Source organism: Vanessa tameamea, chromosome 20 (genome assembly GCF_037043105.1).
Source record: "Vanessa tameamea isolate UH-Manoa-2023 chromosome 20, ilVanTame1 primary haplotype, whole genome shotgun sequence".
Lineage (NCBI taxonomy): Eukaryota > Metazoa > Arthropoda > Insecta > Lepidoptera > Nymphalidae > Vanessa > Vanessa tameamea.
The window spans coordinates 1,610,620-1,632,693 of record NC_087328.1 but is presented as its reverse complement, the minus strand read 5'-3'; the positions used below and the strand labels follow the sequence as shown (position 1 = coordinate 1,632,693).

Below are 22,074 nucleotides of genomic sequence, written 5' to 3'. Positions count from 1 at the left end.
TAAGGAAAATTCTTTAAGACCCAATTATTAAGCATTTACAGAGTAAGATACAATAGACATTATGTGAGACCTAATACATAATTATTTTCCTTATGACATTGTGTTTATAAAGACAGCTCTAATAAATCACACTATAAACACTATAACTACGAGATGTTGAAGTTTTTCAAGTGTGTGCGTAAGCCCAGGTGCCGCCCCGACTCCCTCACTCTCTCTGATAAGAGCAGTTGTCATCAAGATGTCCATTACATTTTATTATAAATACAATATATATAATTAATATCTTACAAGCGTTATCCTCGCCTTTTAACTATATGATACACATAGACGGTCACTGCAATGGTTTATTATAACTATCCAATCGTAAGCGTGATCTTACAAATCAACACGAAAATTACGATCTTGATTTGTGTTGTTCATCACGCTATTGTTCGACTTCTGATACCGTCACGACTTCCAATTTATTTCACGTATATTGTGTAATTGTTTATCTGCCTATGTTGGTTGTAAACAATATTCTATCGTACATAAAAAAATATTATTGTGTCAAAAACATTTGCAAAAGATAAATTATTATTCAGAAACTTGAAAAAGGAATTAGGTTGTTACTGTAAAAGCTCGAATTAAGGTAAATCTTAAGATTTTCCAGTAACACCTGAGATTTACTGATATGAGTTGGTAAATGTAAGTATTTATTACAAAGGGACGACTTTTTCGGACTTTTACCATTCCAACCTAACCTAAACATATAAATCCTAAGATTTAACAAGTGAATGATGCTAAAAGTTCGAATCCCAAAGTTTTATGGACATTTACTATTCATAATCGGTAAATCTTTTACAGTAACAAGGTAAAAAACATTTTAAGTTAAGCGATTTTATTGAACGATATTATTGGGCTCATAACTCTTTTCATCATTGATCAGACTCAAAAATTAAATCGGGGGACATGGGTTATGCTACGTATATTAACTCAAGTTAAGCTACGTATATTCACTCAGGTCAAGCTACGTCTATTCATTCAAGCCATGCTACGTAGGTATATCCACTCAGACGCTACTACGTATCCTCACTCCGGTCACGCTACGTATATTCACTCAGGTTACGCTACGCCCTTCGATTTTATGTTTTAGCCAACTGGTACTCACGATTTACCTAATCTAATAATAATATTTTTTTGCTTTCAATACATTATCTACATAAATATTATCTGTGTTTTTAAAAAAATCGTTTATTTTAAAAAATGGTTTTACCTATTTTATTTTAACATTCTATGGATTTTAGGTAAAGAGCTCAGGTAGAGCTAATCTGAAACATCGAAATCTAAATTTATCGCAGAATACGATGATCAAGTTACAAAAAGTGGATACGGTATATATTTATATTTCAATAACGTTTAATTTATATTATCTCGCAACTTCAATTATTACTTATTTGCAAGGGTATTATAACAGTATATTTAATTATAATGTTCAGTGATTTTAAAGCGATGAAAATCCAATATCGACGAAGGAGTATCAGACACAAACCATATTACAAGATAAAGTTGATTAAATCTAGTCAAACGCACCACTCGGATAAATTTCAATAAAAAAACTTTACTGATAGAGCTGAGTTTTTATTGCGGAACCCCTATGTTATAATTCCAATGTACTTCAGAAAATCTTGTTAAATCTCTGTCAGTCAATCCATCAAGCTGACTAAATGATAAGAGGAGTATTGATTGCATTCGAGGATTATAAGATTCTCCCTAAAAAGTAACAGTCTGTACGAGCTGAACAGGCTTTGCACGTAGCTCCACTATCAAGTAAATTAAATCACGCTATATTGTTATCCATTAATAAAATAATTGTCCTAAACTCTTGGTCTTAAATCTCAGCCTGTTATAACATAATATTAAAAAAAGAAATTGTGAGGCTAATGTGAATTCGACTAACAGCAAAATCTAAACCAATAATAGCAAGGTCAATCAAGTATCAATGTATTTATATGCGTTGATTTGTGTTTATAACTCAAATCGTGATCAGTTAGGCTATCCTGTAACAAGAAACACGAAAATTACCGTAAACACTTCAAATTTCAGAATGTGATTATCGACATTAAATATAATAACTATTACATTAGTAAATTATAAAATTTACCATTATTTAATGTGCCGATATGTAAAATGAAAAGTTCTAATAATATCTTCTCATACCGTAGCTGCCAAAATTATAATAAAGTATATTCAGATATTGATATTTTATTCGAAAAAATGTATTCTTTTAAAGATAAAGTAAATAAGATAGATTTATGTATAAATTTATAAAATATGTTCTGACATGTATAAACATCTAGCCTGTAATTAATTAACCAATATAGACATTAATGCCTTATATTTTGTTTATTTTTTTTATTTTATTTCGTTCAATTATGTTTAACTTAATTCGTAATTGTTTAAGATTACCCTTAGTAGATGTTTATTCATCTTACTTGATTTTATGTATGTTAGTTTTTTTTTTTATTTTAATAACTGTGTAATTAGTATCAGTGAAAACTTAGCTGATGTATGTAATATTGTATATTTTTATGCCATAAGTGTCATATCATTGTTTGTTTCCCTAAAATAAAATTAAAAAAAAATAAAATTAACAGAATACACGTATCAAACGTAACTGTAAGTCAGTTGTCAATATTTCATGAGTGAGATACGAAGTGATTTCTTACAGCATCTGTTAGTACATTAATGCAGTGTGCATTAATGTACTAACATACCCATAATTGTAATAAACTTAAGCCTTTTTTTATTTTCAAGTTGCCTACATTTATTCTTTCTCTTGAGCTTGGCTGGTAGACAATGCAACGCTGAATCCCTCAATTGCACAATTTCATTTTATTGTTCAATAAAGTATTAAATAAAAACTTTATCTTAGCAATTATAGTCCCTATTCACAGTCCACTAGGCTTATAATACTTGTAGATTAAACTTAGAACTTCGATTACAGTTATGATGGAAGTTAGCTTGTTTAATATTCATAACTATCTTGCGCCATCTGTCGTCATATCTAGTGAACTAAATTAATTTTGAGGTGAAGAGGATGTCACGCAAATTATTAAACAAGTACTAGACTTTGCATAGCTAAGAATTAATTAGCGACAATTTTTCGATACTTCAATTCTAATAATACGTACCGACTATAAATAAATAATTTAAAAAAATTATATAGCACTGACCTATAGTAAAAAAAATACGTATGCGTCTCGAGACGCCCGACAGAAAATGTCTGTTCGAAATAGCGCTGTCGGTTAGAGTGAGAGAGGAGAAACCTGCCTACCGGTGCCGTATGCGTAAGAGATAGGGAAAGAAAGACTGGCGCCGTAACGCGTTACGTAACAAAGCGGTTTACCCACACATAAGAAGTTATCACCTCAAAAAACGAAAGGTGTCGATACCTGGTTGGATTGGCGTTGCTCTCACTGTGTAGTAAGTATTAAATATTAAATAATATACACAATATCATAAATTACAACGTTTAAGTTATAAATTATAAGACAAAAATTAAATATTATTATTATTAAATTCCGTGTAAAAAATAATAATAACAAAAAATAAGTTTAAATATAACCGTATATAAAACAAGAGGCAGAGAGAAAGAGGAAAAGGTCATCTGGGGGGAGGGGTATATCGTCGTTTCCTTATGACGATATCTGCCAGTTAACAAATCTAATGAACCTCCGTGTTACTAAGAAGTAAGTGTGGACGTGGTGCTTATTTCACCACGCTTTTCCAGTGGTGATTTCACGTGCAGGTTTCGTCACAATGATATCCTTCACCGTCAAGCACAAAATGAATTATAAACAAACAAAACTCACGTAATATTTATAGTTTCCTATCCTGAATTTGATCTTTTGATTAATTAAGAAATATTATATGTTGGTAGTACACACAATTGTAGAATGAGTGAGACTTGGTGCTTTGACAATAATTCATAATAATTTTGTTCGTATAGAATAGTTTCATACGGACAAAATTATTATGAACTCTGAGCCGAGATGGCCCAGTGGCTAGAATGCGTGCATCTTAACCGATAATTGCGGATTCAAACCCAGGCAAGCACCACTGAATTTTCATGTTCTTAATTTGTGTTTCTAATTAATATCGTGGTCGGCGGTGAAGGAAAACATCGTGAGGAAACCTGCATGTGTCTAATTTCAACGAAATTCTGCCACATGTGTATTCCGCCAACCCGCATTGAAGCAGCGGGCTGGAATATGCTCCAAACCTTCTCCTCAAGGGGGAGGAGGCCTTAGCCCAGCAGTGGGAAATTTACAGGCTTCTAATGTAATTTAAAAAGTTTTATTGTAACAAATCTTTTTTTTTTAATTTTAATACAAATAGTTTTATACGAATAATAAAAAGTAGTGAACGTATAAATAATAGCTTACATTGCTGTTGTTATATCAACTCAATAGTCTTAAGTAATAACTTATCCCAACTTATTAGGAACATAATAAAAAACTACTTAAAACTTGAAAATAAAATATTTTATTCAGATTTGTTTTTGACCAAAAAAAATGGTTTGATTGTAACATGGTATGTACCCTTCTTCTGGAAGTCCAATTATTTTTCTTAAATAGGAAAAAGATAAAGGTTTGATCGAAACGATAGCGATGCCCTCCCTTGAGAGGTAACCTCTTATTATTAATCCTCTTTGCTTCCTGTTCCCGTTCGAAATAATTAAAATAAAAAATATTCAATGGTATACTTTACATAAGAAATTTTAACCTTTTTTATGAAGAATATTTTACTCAAAGACGATATATTTAATCTGTGACGGACGGACTAAATAAATAATGTTATTATTGACTTGTAGGTACAATGTAGTAAACATACAATAAACATATAAACAGTAGTCACACATAAATATACACTAAGTCCACACATTTGTATGTGAACTGTTTTTAAACTAACCGGAACTCTTTATTTTGTAACTAAGTAAAATTTATCACAATTATAATTAAAATATATTGACTTAATATGAATAGAGGTAGATATTTCGTTACTGTTACACGCCACAGACAACAGCTATCTAAAATTAAAACAAAAAAATTGTCAAAATTTCATTTTCATTATTCAAATATCTCTTGAGCTAAATGTTATTGTTTAATAACAATTTATATATAATAATATGTCAGAGAGATTATGTTAACGACTGTATTATTAACAGCATCTTTCGTCTCGTTCATTTGTAAAGCGGAATAAAACTAAGCTATAATCGTTTAGCTGAATTATTTAATTATTAATAATATCGAAGAATAATAATGTCATAACAGCCTATAAATTTCCCACTGGGCTAAGGCCTCCTCACCCATTGAAGAGAATGTATGGAGCATACTCCACCACGCTGCTCCAATGCGGGTTGGTGGAATACACATGTGGCAGAATTTCGTTGAAATTAGACACATGCAGGTTTCCTCACGATGTTTTCCTTCACAAAAACATGACAGTCACAAAAAATGACAGTCAAAAAATACATATGATTACATTTCTCACTAGCTGTGCCCGTGACTTCGTGTGCGTTATTTGAATTTTAATTATTTGAATATTATATTTTATTTTTATTCTATATATAATTCTAAAATAAAAGTAGCCTAAATTACTCCTTATTACATCTGCTATCTGCCAGTGAAAGTTCCGTCGAAATCGGTTCAGCCGTTCCAGGGATTAACCGGAACAAACAGACAGACAGACTAAAGTTGTAAAAAAAAATATTTTGGTATATGTACCGTGTATACATACATATGCATTTAGTAAAAATGGGTTATTTTAATATTACAAACAGACACTCCAATTTTATTATATGTATAGATAATACGACATGCGTTTAATATTAATTATAAATTAGCGTCGAGTCCACGACAGCAGCAGAGACCGAGCATATATTTTTTATTTTTTTTGTTTAGGTTCTGTTATTCAAACTATTGAAAGATTTTTTTTTTAAACAAATTTTAGTGAGGCTATACCGTAATTAATAATATCATAATTTGAACGAATACTATTGTAAGAGTAAAATTTTAATAGGTTCTAGCATACTAACACTTATGGCCTTTGTATTATGGTGTCATTTGATGTGTTAAAGTGGATGATGAGATGAAAAACAAGAGAGTGCAAAACAGCTACATAACATAAACAGCCTGTAAATTTCCCACTGCTGGGCTAAGGCCTCCTCTCCCTTTGAGGAGAAGGTATGGAGCATATTCCACCACGCTGCTCCAATGCGGGTTGGTGGAATACACATGTGGCAGAATTTCGTTGAAATTAAACACATGCAGGTTTCCTCACGATGTTTTCCTTCACCGCCGAGCACGAGATGAATTATAAACACAAATTAAGCACATGAAAATTCAGTGGTGCCTGCCTGGGTTTGAACCCGAAATCATCGGTTAAGATGCACGCGTTCTAACCACTGGGCCATCTCGGCCCATAACAGCTGCCCAAGTCTAATCATAACCATTATCCATGTTCTGAATAATTTTGTATCTTATCACTGGAACTATTCATCTCATACCGGTGATGATGCTGTTACGTAGCATATATATTCATAATAAGTATCAACGAAGTCATTTGTAGTACAGATAGAGTTATTAAAACGTATGTGACTGTAACTACAGGCACATCTCAATTGCCAAGATTGAGAAGCTTTGGCAAAGTAAGTAATACTTTGCCAAACTTACCACCATATAGAATTATAGAACTATAGAATTTAAAAATTATTAATAATCATTATAAAAACATAAATTCTAGTCTTGCCGTGTTTAAATTCGTAAGTCTTGTTCATATTGTGTTTATTGATTGATTCTTAAAGATTGGCTGACAAGAGCATTCAGCAATATCAATTAAAGCGTTGCTATATTTAGAAACGTATCAATCGGCTGCTATTACCTTAATAACATTTTTAGATCTCTTTGATATTGAATATAAATTGTATATTTTGAAATTAAATAGACAGATTTATTAATTCATATATAGATATAAATGTTTTTAAGTAACAGCAGGAGCCCTGCTGGGCAAAATTCTCATTGCCTCTTAAGCAGAATTCATGCAACAAATTCGAACCCGCTGCTTCAGTGTCGATACACATTCATTTTATTTCTAACGTTTTAGTTTTGTAATGTATTAGTTTATGGAAGAAAATTGAGTGGTGCTTGCCCGAATTTGAACCCAAGAACTTTAATGAAGATCCACCTGTTGTACATAAGCTGTAATATTATACATTAAGTAATGATCTCTATTGAAAAAGATTGTATAATAAAATGAATGAAATTCCTCGCGATAACAAATAAACAGATACTTTGTAACGCTTTGAACAAACGCAGTAACTATGTTTTTATTTCAGACACAGATAAAGGTTAACTCAAACAGATCATATAATTATCATTTAAAATGCATACATTACACAAACTTTTGAACTTTAAGTTATAATTACATTACGGTTTGTTGTAGTTAATTTAGTTCGTAAATTTTAATTAAATCTGAACTCGAAAGGGCGTATGAACAAAACCCAGACAGTAAATGAATTGTTCAACTGTATTATACACTTTGAATCAAGGATAATGTGAGTTCTATAACAAATTAAAAACTGCGTTTATAATAGAATATTATGATGCAACAGAATTCATTTCGAAATTGGCTTTCGAATATTCACTCAGAATCAAGGATAAATAACAAAATAGTTTTTTTCGTGGTATCCGATTAGTGTCTTGTGATAGTCGTAGATATAGATTTGTATTATTTTTTTTAGTATTTGTAGCGATAGTGTAATTCCAAAGTCCGAATGCAACGTAAAATTGTAATCTTGGCTGAAACGTGACCGATAGAAAAATATTTCACTTCAGTCACGTTTACTTATTTTTGTTTAAATAATAAATAAATAAATAATAAATATTGGACAACATCACATACATTACTCTGATCCAGACCCAAGACAACATAGAAAACTAATGAACTTTTTCTACATCGGCCGGGAATCGATACCCGGGACCTCGTAGTGGCGTAGAATAAAAACCGGTGTACACACTACTCGACCACGGAGGTCGTATAGTTTATTTATATTTAATTCATTAATTTTTTCATCTTTTTTGTTCGAAAAACCCCTCATCGATTATAACCCGGAAGAGATTACTGGAAACAATAAAATCGACTTTGCACAATCACTTTTGTACATAACCAAACTTTGAGCTGAATTTCAGAACAATATTTAAATGCAACATTAAAGCTTTAATATTCTATTAGACTTGGTAATATTTGAATATAGCGAAACATAATATGTTAATGTCTTTTGTTATAAAGTAGCATTCGTGCAGTTTGATGTATTTGCTGTAAAATAATTGGTTTGAGATGAGTACGTATACTCCTGGCACCTAAAATTACAAAACGGCACGCGCTCATAAATGCATGTAACAAACTATTTTAATTACATTATCAATTATAATTTAACTAGCTACAGACACGCGTCTGAGTTAATAAATTTTGAATAAACACACCGCAACTGTATCAACCTAATTATATTATTTGATAATTATTGAATGCTGAACATTTGGAATCTAAAAGTTTGGTACTCTCGTGCCCCGGAATTCGTGTAAAGTATTTGTATCCCTGGTTTCATTGAATCATGTGAGTGAGAAATAGAAAGAGCTGTGTTCAGGGACATAAAAATTTTTCTTAACATTCTCTGCGCAATTGCCTTATCACTGTTGAGATTGACGACCACGTTGATCAGGTCATCATCATCATCACATAATAATCACATCACTATACAAAAAAACAACATATTTAGTTCAGAGAGAATAAGCATAGAGGCATAATTTCTTAGTTTCCATATAGTAAAAAAGGGGTATTCCATTTGAAAAACTTCTTCTTCTGCTTCCTTCAATAAAAACCATATTAAATTGGGAGACCAGAAGCAGTAATCTCAATTAATCAACTAAGCCATTATTATTACTAATAGAATTTAAATAATCCATCATATCGTCAATTACAAAAGACTTCGCATCAGCAAAAATGTCTCTTCATTTTCTTAAATACGTTTCCGTTTCGGTGCTTTCGTAACAATAATATTTAAAAGTGCATTTCCACTGAAATAGGACACCATTGCTTCCAACTGCTGGTTTTTTTTTCTTCCTTTTGAAACTCAAGTGCTATTGTTTCTGTTTTGTCGACACCAAACTCAAAACAAGACAAGTAACTATTCTTTCGTATTCTAACATTTTACCGCCTAAAACACAAGGAAACACGACAGGATATTTAACAATGTAGGGTATTGCTGTAGTTAGAAAAATAAACCGGATATGGGTAGGGCACGTCTATCAAATCGCAACAAATATACGAAGCAAACACAAAGTTATGGATAAGAGATTCTTAAATTGAGGCTATGTCAGATAAAGAAGCAGGACTGGACTAATGAGAAGATGATCTTGAAAAAAGTGATAAGCTGGATTTATCGCACATATGAGCGGTTGGAGAGGTGCCAATTAGAGGGAAAGTTACTCAAATATACGGATAAATGATAAAACATAAACTTTTGTTATTAATATTTGTATTTACAAGATAAAAATTGCCCATTTTCTTTTTATTAAGTTTCAGATTAACCGACATAAAAGTTTGATATTTCTTATTTGATTTTCCTCGTTATTAGCGCAAATAGTACAAAATAATAAATATATTTTTTCAAAACATATTTTCTGCAAACAATGCCTTCAACATTTAAAACAAGCGAACAAAAGTGTTCGTTAAAATTCACGTCCCTATCGACATTGTTCCCATTTTTCCGAAGTCAAGTTGTATCAAAAGACTATAAATATTTTCAATATAGCTGAACAACATTGTTTAATAAAGGAATCTATTGCGGCTCGATTTATTTTATTTTATGAATTCAAACTTAAACGAAAAACAGCTAGCAATTATACGGTCCGCTTCGCTTGCGTAAATAAAATTTTAGTAATTATTTTTTTATGAATAATTAAAAATTATTACGATTTCCTCAGAGAATCTACTTTATAGATAATTTTAATTCCAATTAAATTAATTTAATTATTCAAGCCTAAGAACCTTTGGATGAATACTGCAATTTCTCTCTTAGAACAATATCGTAAGTTTTATTATTACGTAATGTTAACAAAGATGTGCTGACCTCGTATTTTGCTTTATATAATTTAATATCTATTAGGAGATACATTGGAAACTAACTGAAAATATGTGAAGTTAGATGTTAGCAATAAAACAATGAAGTTAATCTATATACACATCTCCCTCTCTCTCTCTCTCTGTCTGTCTCTATCTCTCTCTCTCTCACTCTCTCCTGTGCATTTATTATTCCCGTCTGATGGTGGGGTCTGCTCTCCTAGTCTTTTGCTTCCACTTCGCTCTATTTGACGTATCGTTTTCAGTAACATTGCGGGAACTAAAATCTTTAATAGATTTCTTTTTTAGTCTATATACATATATAAAAGCTAAATACGACTCACTGAGTAATCTCGAAATCTCAGAAACTATAACACCAACAAACTTTGAAATTTGGCGGGTTCCTTACAGGGTGTAGACATCCGCTTAGAATTTGACGAAACTCTACCCCTAAGGGTATATAACGGGGATTGGCCGTTTGTGTTTTATAAATTTCGCGCGAGTAAAGCCGCAGGTTCAGCTAGTATTTCAATAAAATTCAATTTTAAATTTCCGCTAACTGATTAAAACTGAAAATTTATTTAAAAACGTATATAAAAAAAACTGGTTAGATATAGTATAAATTCAATTATAGAAAAAAAAAACATTCATGTGAACGCAAATCTACGACGTGTAGTCTGCCCGTGGTATTTTATCCTTTGATTGAGAAGAAAGTGATACATGACAAGTCAATGATGAATTCATTTATGAAATGTAGATTACAATTATTCATAGACAAAAATCTACTGTCGTTTCGGAAAAGTTCAGTCCAGTTCAAAAACCGGCGAAAAAAATATTCCTTTTTTTTGTAAATTTTTTTAATAGCTTACAGTTTACAATATAAGTCAGACCTTCGGCTACAATATATTCTCCTAAGTTATAAGAAGAAATTATATTTTGTGTAGTTATAAATAAATTTCAGGACTGACCATTGAACTTGGCACCCATTTAGATCTCACTTCTTTTGTCGTTGAAGTCAACAACCAAGGCCTGTATCATAATATTGAACTTGGCTCTCATTTCACATTTATGTTTTGATGGGATATTATATTTACAGCTAAATAGCAATAGTAGGTATCATTGTGTTCTGGTTACTCTAGTTCTGTAGCTACAGGCATAAGGAACATAACATCTTAGTCCCCAAGATTGTTGAGACATTGGCGATGTAAGGTGTCACTAATATTTCTATCCGTGCTAATGTCCATGAGCAGTGACGACCACTTACCATCAGGCCGCCCAGTTGCCAGTCTGCCTACGTAATTGAAATTAAAAAAATAATATATAATAAACTTTGAAAACAATTTTCATTAAGAGAAACTTTTCGTATTAAGTAAAAAAAATCTGTTGAAAAGTTAATTCTGACGTAAAACTTCAGTAATTGTACTTTACATAGTACTTGAACTGTAAACGCGAAAGAAATAGTAAATAAATGATTTCGAACATTCGGAGATTTTCTGCCTGTTTACACTAATTTGTTAATGAATTCATCTTTGGTGACTCTCTTATTTTCGTCGTAAGAAAATATCTCTGATTAATTGTGATTTTAAACTAAGTGGTAGCAATCGACGCGACTTCGTAGCGATATCTATAATAATATATAGAAAAATTATATATAAGTAGAAAATAACTCGAAACAACGAAAGTAACTCTGTCTGTTTTTTGCTCTTTTGTGGCCAAACCACTAAACCGAATTTAATAAAATTAGTTATGAAGGAGGCTTGGACTCCAAGGAATACTTTTATAGCCCTTAAACAGAAGTAAAACCATGGGCGACAACTAGTTTTATATATAAATAGAATGAAAATCCCTTGTTTACGAACATTAACATCGTAAGGTACCCAATGATTGATGGTGCTTTTTTGTAGACTCATATTTATAGAATTGTTCGAAATGTGTTACACCTGACCGACATCGGTCACAGTCACCACCTAGGTAGACCTACCGACTGCGTAGAAAATATTATGCATTTACAATGTGTACGTTTGCGCAAATACAAGAGTAAGCTCATTATTATCTCACGACACGATGGTCCAGCGATCTGTGAGTACGTACCACCCACTAATCATACAATCTACCGCCTAACAGCAATAACCGCCAAAACCATCATTTTACTCAATACCCTTTAAACATTTATAAACAAAGCTCTTAGTGTCTATTAAAAGTTAATATTGTATGGAGACCAATCAGACTTACTTTAAATATATAATAGTAATTCGCAATAAAGCCTCAATAGTGCAATGGTTTACGGGCCACCTAGAGATGTATAAAATCACAGGTTCAATCCTGACCCATTGGGCTATTGTCGTCAAGTAGCTCTTAGCTCAATTGGAGGGGTAAAAAGGAATATTAATAATTCATTAAAATGGGTCATTGCTATATTCTATTTGAAAAAAATATATGATTATAGTCAAATAAATTAAATTTGCTTTCAAGCCGTTGCATCAGTTCTAGTTTATATTTTGTGAAGAGCGACATCATGAGCAATGAACGTGTATTCATGTCCAAGTTTCTAAGCTAATCATAACATAATTGTACTTCTCAAATTATAAAATTGTGTTTATATAATTATGTTTATTTTTTGTAAACAAATCGAAAAATTTAATTAAAACGGATATATTAAAAATACGGATTGCAATTTTCCCTTCGATAGCAGACCAAAGCGTACCGAAATTAATTTCAAGTTAGTCCACAAGAGCTCACTGCCCGAGAAATCTTGCTGCCATTTTGTCGCACTGCACAATTCGTCCATAAATATATCGTCAAACCTATTTCATGAATCTAATTAAATACAATATATATATATATATATATGATATCATGAAGTTAACAATTTACACACGTAAACGACATGTGATATAAAATATATAGTTATAAATTATTTAACGTCGTGTCGATGAAAGAAATTTGTCACACTACAGGGCATCGCTTCAATCGCGGCCATTTTGATTAAGAAGTAATCGGAAGGTCGCCAACGCGTCAAGTCAACGGCGAGATTGATTTATAATCTGTTTGTTAATAACAGCTACTGGAAGATTACTTTATTGTGGAAAAGGGTTAGTTTGACAAATTTATTAAATTCAACTTGGATGTTGTCGATGTACCTACATATGTATATCTACAACTACCATGTTGAATTTAGAAGACCATCCCGTGCCGTTATATTAAATATTTATTTGTCCCGCTGTAAATATGACTCTTGGAACGGGTCAATTGAAACAAGTTTACGATTTACGAGTTCCTGCAAATATTTGAATTTTCAGGTTCACGTTTGTCTAAACTCAAACAATAAGAGCACATTTATATAAAAAAAATACTGAATAGAATAAAACTTTAAGCCTTTGCATGATTCCGATTTACATCTATTCAAATGCGTGCTTTTATGAACGTTTTATATTTTAATCTGTCTGTGTGGTTTCCTTATCTGTATATCTCTTTTACTCACTATATCTATCTCTCTCTATCACTCAAAAATCTCAATACCTAAACATATTTATTTCCTTGACAAATTGAAAAGTATTACATCGAATGGAAGAATTAAATAGGCGATACTACAAACAAACAATTAAAAAAATAACGTTTAATTTTAGAATGTAAAATTATGTTCCCCTCTAAATTTAAAGTCTTCATTTATTTTATTTAAGACTGTGTGTTAATTTAATACCTTAGTCATTCAAGACAGTTACAATGTACAACATAAGTGTCACGATGTTCAATATGATAAGAAATATACTTTCTAAGTACTTTAGAACTGTAAATAACTAAATATAGGGCGAATTATTATCGTTTATAATTAATACATATGCTACATGATGCTAATCTCGTTAATAGTGACGTCAGAACTTTCTGACCTTGTAATCCAGTACTCTTTAATCTAAACGCCACTGGAAGCGCAAAACATTTTTTATTATAAGATAAATATGTAAAAACTTGTTTTTATTCAAGAAAGCCTGCTATTCTTTTCAGGGTTTTCCTATTTTGCTCTCCAGTTAAGTGTAAAACTTGTGAAACGACCGCCAAAACAGGTCGAACTGCGTCAAGTTCATCGCTAGACGGCTTAAATATATTGATTTATTTGTAAAAGTATATTAGGTACTATCATCATAATGGAATTTCCAAAAACAGACTAAATATATATATTTTGTTTCTATCATTATTATAGATTTTCCAAAAATTTACTAAAAAGTACTTATTTAATTTTTAATTGTTACTTCTGACACTATTTAGATCTCTGCTTAGTACGTATTAACGCCAAGTCTCCCATGCGTCATTGTGATTTCTAATATATTAGGAGTACTTAACAATATAAAAAATATATTTTATTTTTCACATAACATTGTACAGTAATAAATGCCGTGTCGTGACACCAAACTATGAACAGTAACATTCATTGTAAGAGTAAAATTTTAATTGTAACCGTCTACTTTAAAAGAACAATTGAACTATTCCATACACTCCGAAAATCGAGATACAAGGACTGGCTGCGTGAGTAACTCTAACGAATGATTACACATAAGCCAAGTTCAAACGACACTCGGTCGAAACGAACTCCACAATTCCATTCCACAAATGTTGGTCTTGATGTTTTTTTAGCTATCAAACATGAAATGAAATCTAAACACAAATTAAGCTCAAGAAAATTCAGTGCTTGCTCAGGCATTTTAACGTAAATTTACAATATTATTATAAATACGAAAGTAACTCTGTTCGTCAGTGTGTCTGTCTGTTATTCTTTTAGGGCAAACTAATAGTACCAAACCGAATATGATGAGATTTAGTATGAAGCAAGCTTGAACCCACTTTTTATACCTAATACCTGATGACTAACCCTTAAAATGCGAGCAACGCCACGGGCGACAACAAGTTATTTAATAAAGTTAATTTGATTACTTCTGTTACTGTTGTTTTATTACACGTACGTTATGCAAATGTTAATGGCCTTACTTGAAAAGGTAACCCAACAGGTGTTTAATGGAATACGGATTATTTCTGTCAATTACTAGCGATCTGTCCCAGTTTTGCTCGTATGTAGTTTATTAATAAACAAAATGATATACAAGAACAACATGTACAGCCTGTAAATCTCCCACTGCTGGGCTAAGGCATCCTCTACCTTTGAGGAGAAGGTTAGAAACATATTCCACCACGTTGCTCCACTGCGGCTTGGTGGATTGACATATGGAAGTTGTTGTCATGTTTTCCTTCACTGCCGAGCACGAGTTAAAAACACAAATTAAGCACATGAAAATTCAGCGGCGCTCGCTTGGGTTTGAACCCGCAATCTTGGGTTAACATGTACGCGTTCTAACCACTGGGCAATCCTGATGTCATATGATATAACTGTAATTTATACCCTATAGCACTCAGGAATAAAGTAGCTTTCTAACAGTGAGTCTTTATAATGTTAGTAAAGATAAAAACTTATCTATTATTTCTCTCTTTCTATCATTATTGATTTGTCATTCAAAAGAAGAAAACAGCATTAAAATTATTATACAATCATACTATATTGTGTATAACAATAAGGTTTAGCTTAACATCCCTTAAACAACATTTTTTGTTTATTTATAAATTGTCTTGACTTTTCATTGGTGCACTCGAACGTCAACCCAAATACAACAATTATTAGTTGCTAGTGGATCGCACGCGAGACTTCTCGTTTATTCAACGGATTATTACAAATTTCGAAATCTATGACAGTTTTTTTAAATTTAATTTCATTGCAAATTGACGACTACGTGGCCAGTAACTTATTTCCACTCTCTAAAATTAATTCTTTTTTAAAACCTAACAATTTTATTAATTGCAATCAAGAATCCTCTTTATTTTCCTGAACATCTACGGAGTTCTTCAAAATGAGATCATAACCGTTTTTTATGTGCAGCTATCGTCCCATAATCACTGGGACAAAAATCGGCTTACGCTCTTAATATACAAGATGATAGTTACTGTTTAGCGGTAGAATATATAATGATTCCTACTAAGACGGACTTGAACAAGATCCTAACACCAGGTCACTGTAGTTAAGCTCTTTTAACACATTGAAATATTGTTTTGCTCTGTAAGTTTACTAGAAATTAATAATTCAGTTTATAAAATGATCAGTAATAATAAATAAGATGAATGCCTTGCGTATCTTAATTTTAAGGAAAACGAACATCAATCCTCAAATAATTAATGTTTTTTTCCTTTATCAAAAAGGACTTAGTTTCACTTTCCGTCCAGCTTATGAAACGACGAAAATTTTTAATGAATACTGTACGCTAATTGGTCGTTTGTGTCATCAGCTGCCTTCGACCAATGACGATTGAGATTAAAGTCAAATTAGTTAATCTGACTTTAATCAGCTTTTCATAAACTGTAGGTTAGAATTTATAATTAGTAGGTAAATAACATGACCCTTTTCAAGCGCTGACGTAATTAGAAGAAACAATATTCTAAAATAAACAAAATTAATTGTAAGCGTTCTGATTCCGTTATTTATTATTTTAAAGGAAACATTATTTTCATTATTAAAACTTCAAGCCTCGCAAAAGGACATAATAATCGTAAACGAACATCCCTTATTCAAATCTGGAAACGGCTGACTTTACATGTGCTAATTTTTTTTATTATATAATGTTCCCCTGCTGGTCTAAAGCCTCTTCTCCCTTTTGAGGTGAGGGGTCGCAGCCTACCCCACCACGCTGCTCCAATGCGAGTGCGACACATGAGACAGAATTTCATTGAAATTACACACATGCAGGTTTCCTCACGATGTTTTTTTACTTTACCGTCGAGAACGATTTTAATTATAAACTGAAATTAAGCACATGAAAATTCAGTGGTGTGGGTTGAACCGGTTAAAATGCACGATTTCAACCACTGAGCCATCTTGGCATTTTCTATAGTAACGAAAATTTTTCTATAGTAAAGAAGGTTTTATAGCATTTAAAATCTGTCTCAAATGTATCCTCCACAGGGTATTGGAGCAACATGTTGGTAAGCTGTAAATTTTTTCCTTATAATAAGAATATTTGCCGGAGGTGAGGCTTTTACTTTAACATTTCTAGTGCATTTCCCTTAAGAATTATTGACGAAAAAATTTCCATAAATAAAAAAATGAAATAATTTAAACATTAAACCTTTACTTTAAAATAATTGAATTTCGCCCCAGCATAAAACTTGAGTTAGGTGGGGGGCTGGTAATGACCCAACGGGTCGTAGGTACATGTCCGTATACCTTACCTTTGATATATTGCCTATTATAATCACTTTCTTTTAATCTATTTTCAAATTTCCTTTGCTACGTAATCAACAATGAATAATCTCGATTCAAAGTGTTCCTTGAGAAGGGTGTATTAATAAATCTAGAATACGCTAAAAATATATTTTATTAACATTACATAAATTTCAACGAAAATAATAAATATCTTTATTTAAATTAGCACTTAAAGGCACCTTTGAATAGTAATTTTACAAAATTAAATTATAGTTACCTCGGGTTCGGAATTTTAACGAGAAGAAAAAATTACTTCAATATTTACTCTTCCAACATTTTGATTGCATGGGTTATTTCCTGCTTCAAATTAACGCTTTGCAATCATCTATATGTATATTATACTAGCCGAACCCCCTTAGAGGTGGTTTCGAAAAATGCGTATATCCTAGTTCTTAGCAGATGTATACACCCTATAAGGATAAGTTCATTCCTGCCAAATTTCAAGTTTGTAGGTGTTATAATTTCTGAGATATCGTGATTAAACAGTAAGTGGTATTTCGCTTAAATATATATATAGATTAGTGAGTAGTACGCCTTCTTTTTTAATACTTTTTGACTGCTTCGTTGGTCTTTTGGCTTGATATAAGGCAACAGACGTCGGTCCAAGGTCGGGTGGACAAACAGTGAGTTTTTCTGGCGAAAAATTATCAGTAACAGCACGGAGTCTAGACTCCGTGCTGTTACTGATACAACTTCTAGAAGTTGTCGGAATTCGTACATTCCCGTGCCACGGAATGAATGTAAAGTTGGTCCTGCGCCTAAACTCTTTTCCGTTGCGTCGGATTTGTCATCCTAATGGATTATGAAAGTGAAGGATTACAGAGTGCACCCGTGTGGATTCCCTTGAAATTAGTCACCGTGACACCATCAAGATTTCATCATCATTAAGATTGGATTTTAATTTATTATTTAATAAAGCTAAATGCATCTTTATAAAAGCGAATACCTTGTCTAAAGAAGAGACGAACTTGGAGTTACAAGTTTGTGTTTATACAATTTTTGTGACTGTTTCTTTTAATACAATCAATATTATTTTAAGTATATACACAATAAAAATATGAGATCCACACGTGTCAAATTAATAATCAAACCTTACAAGTGGTATTGCGAAGTGCAGCTAATTTATATAATAGTATTATGCACTAAAACTATCATGGCCTCCGTAGTTGGCTGGTCTCCGTTAAGAGAGCTACCGTGACCAATATCTGTGGACGACATTATTAGATTTTCTTCCTTTATGTTTATATTGGTTTTGTAGTAATAAACTGTTATAAATAAACACATCCTCATTCATTACATTATGAGTTAAACATAACGTGATGCCCTCTGTGAGCATTCTTACTTTGTTAAAAACATCCCGAAATGAATTTCGAACTCTTAAATTCTAAGTAGGACGAATGGTTCTGTTTTTTAAAGAATAAATATTTTCTATATATGAAACGTAACTTAAAGCAATATATCATAAGATATACTATCAGATATACCTTGGTTCAGCTAAATACTCATTACTTATTCTATCGTCAAACTAAAGCTACTTCATTGTTGCGTTCTGTTATTAACGAATAAGCCAGTGTTATAACAGTCACGAGTATTAACTTCTTTATTTCCAAATTCTGTAACGCATCGGCGATCCAGGTAATAGTTGCTACAACGCCAATGTCCAGAGGCGGTGCGAACACAACCAGCATGTGGGGTCCATTTATCAGTTCACCAACCATATAAATAAAAAAAATATATCGATAATGAGATTGTTTGTACTATTTTTTGGAACGAAGTTTTCACTTTTCACTTTCACGCGGCTTACAGTAGAGTGAACTTGCAGAAATCACCACGTAAAGAAAAGGGTTTATTACCCCGTCCAGGCGACCCTTTTATCTCAATCTCTTGTATTATATACGGTTTAACATGACATTAATTAACCTAATATTTAATTATTGTTTTAACTCACATGGTATTTTGAATAACATTTTTATTTTTTGTCATTCATATAAATAAATAAATATTGGACAACATCACATACATTAATCTGATCCCAATGAAAGTAGCTAAAGCACTTGTGTTATGGAAAATCAGAAGTAACGACGGTACCACAAACACCAGACCCAAGATATCATAGAAAACTAATGAACTTTTTCTACATCGACTCGGCCAGGAATCGTACCCGGGACCTCGGAGTGGCGTACCCATGAAAATCGGTGTACACACTACTCGACCACGGAGGTCGTCAATATATTCTAATACATTGTTAATGTATTTTGTGTATGTTATTTAATATCTAATATATACCGAAAACTTCGTTCCAACCGTGGAGTCCCACGATATGGTTGTTTTTGATTGTACGAATATAGTTTGGCCACTTCAAGACTGATAAGATACTGATTATTTTATGAACAGCTCAACTAATATTATTGTAACCAACATAGTTTCTATTTAGAAATACAGACGATGAAATAGACTATCTAATAGTAAGGTCAATTATCACTGGCTTATTTTACACTGGCTCACTTACAATTTTAATCGAATAAGTAACTATGCATTGCTGTTCAGCGGTAATTGAATGAGTATGTAAGCTTCCACATAATTAAATCAATAAAAAAGTGTTTATTCAAGCAATCATTTTTTTATAAATAATTTTAATCTGTGTACATTAAGTATATCTACCAATTTCGATGATATATTAACACCCATGATAACATATTATAATACATATAAATTTTCTTCAAAAATACTTGTTATTTACATTAAAAGTATGTTGGACTGTAAGTATGACATTAATATACAAACAGAAAAAAAATAAAGTTCTTTTAAATAATAAAGTTTTTTTAACTAATAACTAAAATTAAAAATTCCATAACATTTATCTCGTATTTTTAATATAATGTAAAAAAACTTACCATAAACATCCGAAATAATCCAATATATAAATAGAACACAATCGTATCACAAAATAAAACTCCGAACTTTTAACACAGCCGCGTAAAATATCGCGTCGACGTACGTGCGATCCGCACGGTTGTCCGAAACACACTGACGATTACAGAATCTGATTCGTAAGATTCGAATCGGGAAAATTTCACGTACAAACTTTAAACAACCCTAAAGAATATATTTAAAAAAAAAAGCGCGTATTTCCGCTACAATTAAATAAGTACGACTAAAAATTATTAAAAGTATTTCGGACGCCAAAATACTTTATCGCTATTGATAAGATATATTTTGTAAGTCAATTATTATATTAAGTAAATTAATATATCCCAGTGATAACAGATTTTAATAAACCACTTTTATCGCTAGTCGAGTGTTAGATACGGTATTCGAAATAATTGATACGGGGACGTGATTTCTGATTGAATTGTCGCGACGTACGTACTCGTAATATGTCTGCGTGATGTTTACAATGAAAAAACTTTAAATGAATATGAATTATTGACCATTGCGGACATCCAGTTATCTAAATACGTTTACAAATATATATTTGAACTTCCCACTTCTTATTGTTTCTTTTATTTTATGTTTTTATCGATAAAAACTTTATTAATAACAAACGATCGATAACGGATTAAAAAAAAACAGTTTTTTATAACCTTACTATAGCGTTTTTTTTTTGTTTTGTTAATTTTTTCGAATTATTTACTTTGTTGAAAATTTATTTACCGAGCACTAAGATGACTCTGTAAATAAACCCCTTGAATTTTAACTGAAGGTTACGGGTTCAAACAAGGACAAGCAGATTGAGTTTATCTGATTTCATCAGATATTAAGATTAGTGTGTATTCAATAGATACATATTAATGGTAAAAGTTCTGAAGTTCTGTTCATCAGCGGGGGATCTCCGGGCAACTTATTTAGTAATAATTACCTAATTACTGGTCCACCTAGATGGTTTCGATCAAATCGTTCTAACACCAATTGTATTGTGGTTTGTTTTGAAAAACGAAAGACCCATGTGATGTCAGGAAGGGATATTGTAAAAAGCTGTCAGAGCTATGAGGATAGCTCATCTGATTCTGGCCTCGAAGGAGAAATCAGGTGCGGTTTTTTTTGGGCCGTAGATTTTACCTCACGATACAATCCATATTTCGCAAACAGCTAGTTTGCAAAGGGTATTTTTTCTAGATACGAAGGCATGTTATGTGTTAGGCAAAAAAAAGTAGCCTATGTCCTTCCTTGGTGTTCAAATTTAGTTCAAATCAAATTTCATCAAATTCGGTTCATTGGTTTGGCAGTTAAAGAGCGACAGACAGACAGACAAAGTTACTTTCACATTTATAATATTAAATAATTAATGTATAGTATAGAAATATAGATAACGCATATTACTTCGCCATTCCTAACAAAATGTTTTTTATATTAACTTAGTGTAACCGTTTACTAAGTCGCATTAATGAGACGTATAAACATTTAAAACAGTCGTTATCATAAAAACAACATATAAAACGACATAGTTATTCGCTGTTTAAAACCTGAGGTTAACTCTAAATATCTCCTAATACTCGACTAAACAAGTTAACAAAGTCTCTTTAGTCGATATAAAAGCTCATTGATTATCAATTACCTCTCATCGCCTCGGAGAGTAAAACCTCAAAGATCCTTATTGGGTAAGTTATTCGATATTCATT

The 22,074-nt window shown here is 31.8% G+C and overlaps 1 protein-coding gene across 1 annotated transcript in view; it reads right to left on the bottom strand.

Moving 5' to 3' along the window:
• LOC113403788 (atrial natriuretic peptide receptor 1) overlaps positions 1-20,548 on the bottom strand; it is a 291,966-nt gene extending 271,418 nt beyond the window's left edge. The window contains exon 1 of the mRNA XM_064217976.1: positions 20,350-20,548. The gene's annotated coding sequence lies outside the window, so the exon portion shown is untranslated. The remainder of the gene's footprint in view (positions 1-20,349) is intronic.
• Positions 20,549-22,074: the final 1,526 nt, after the last annotated feature.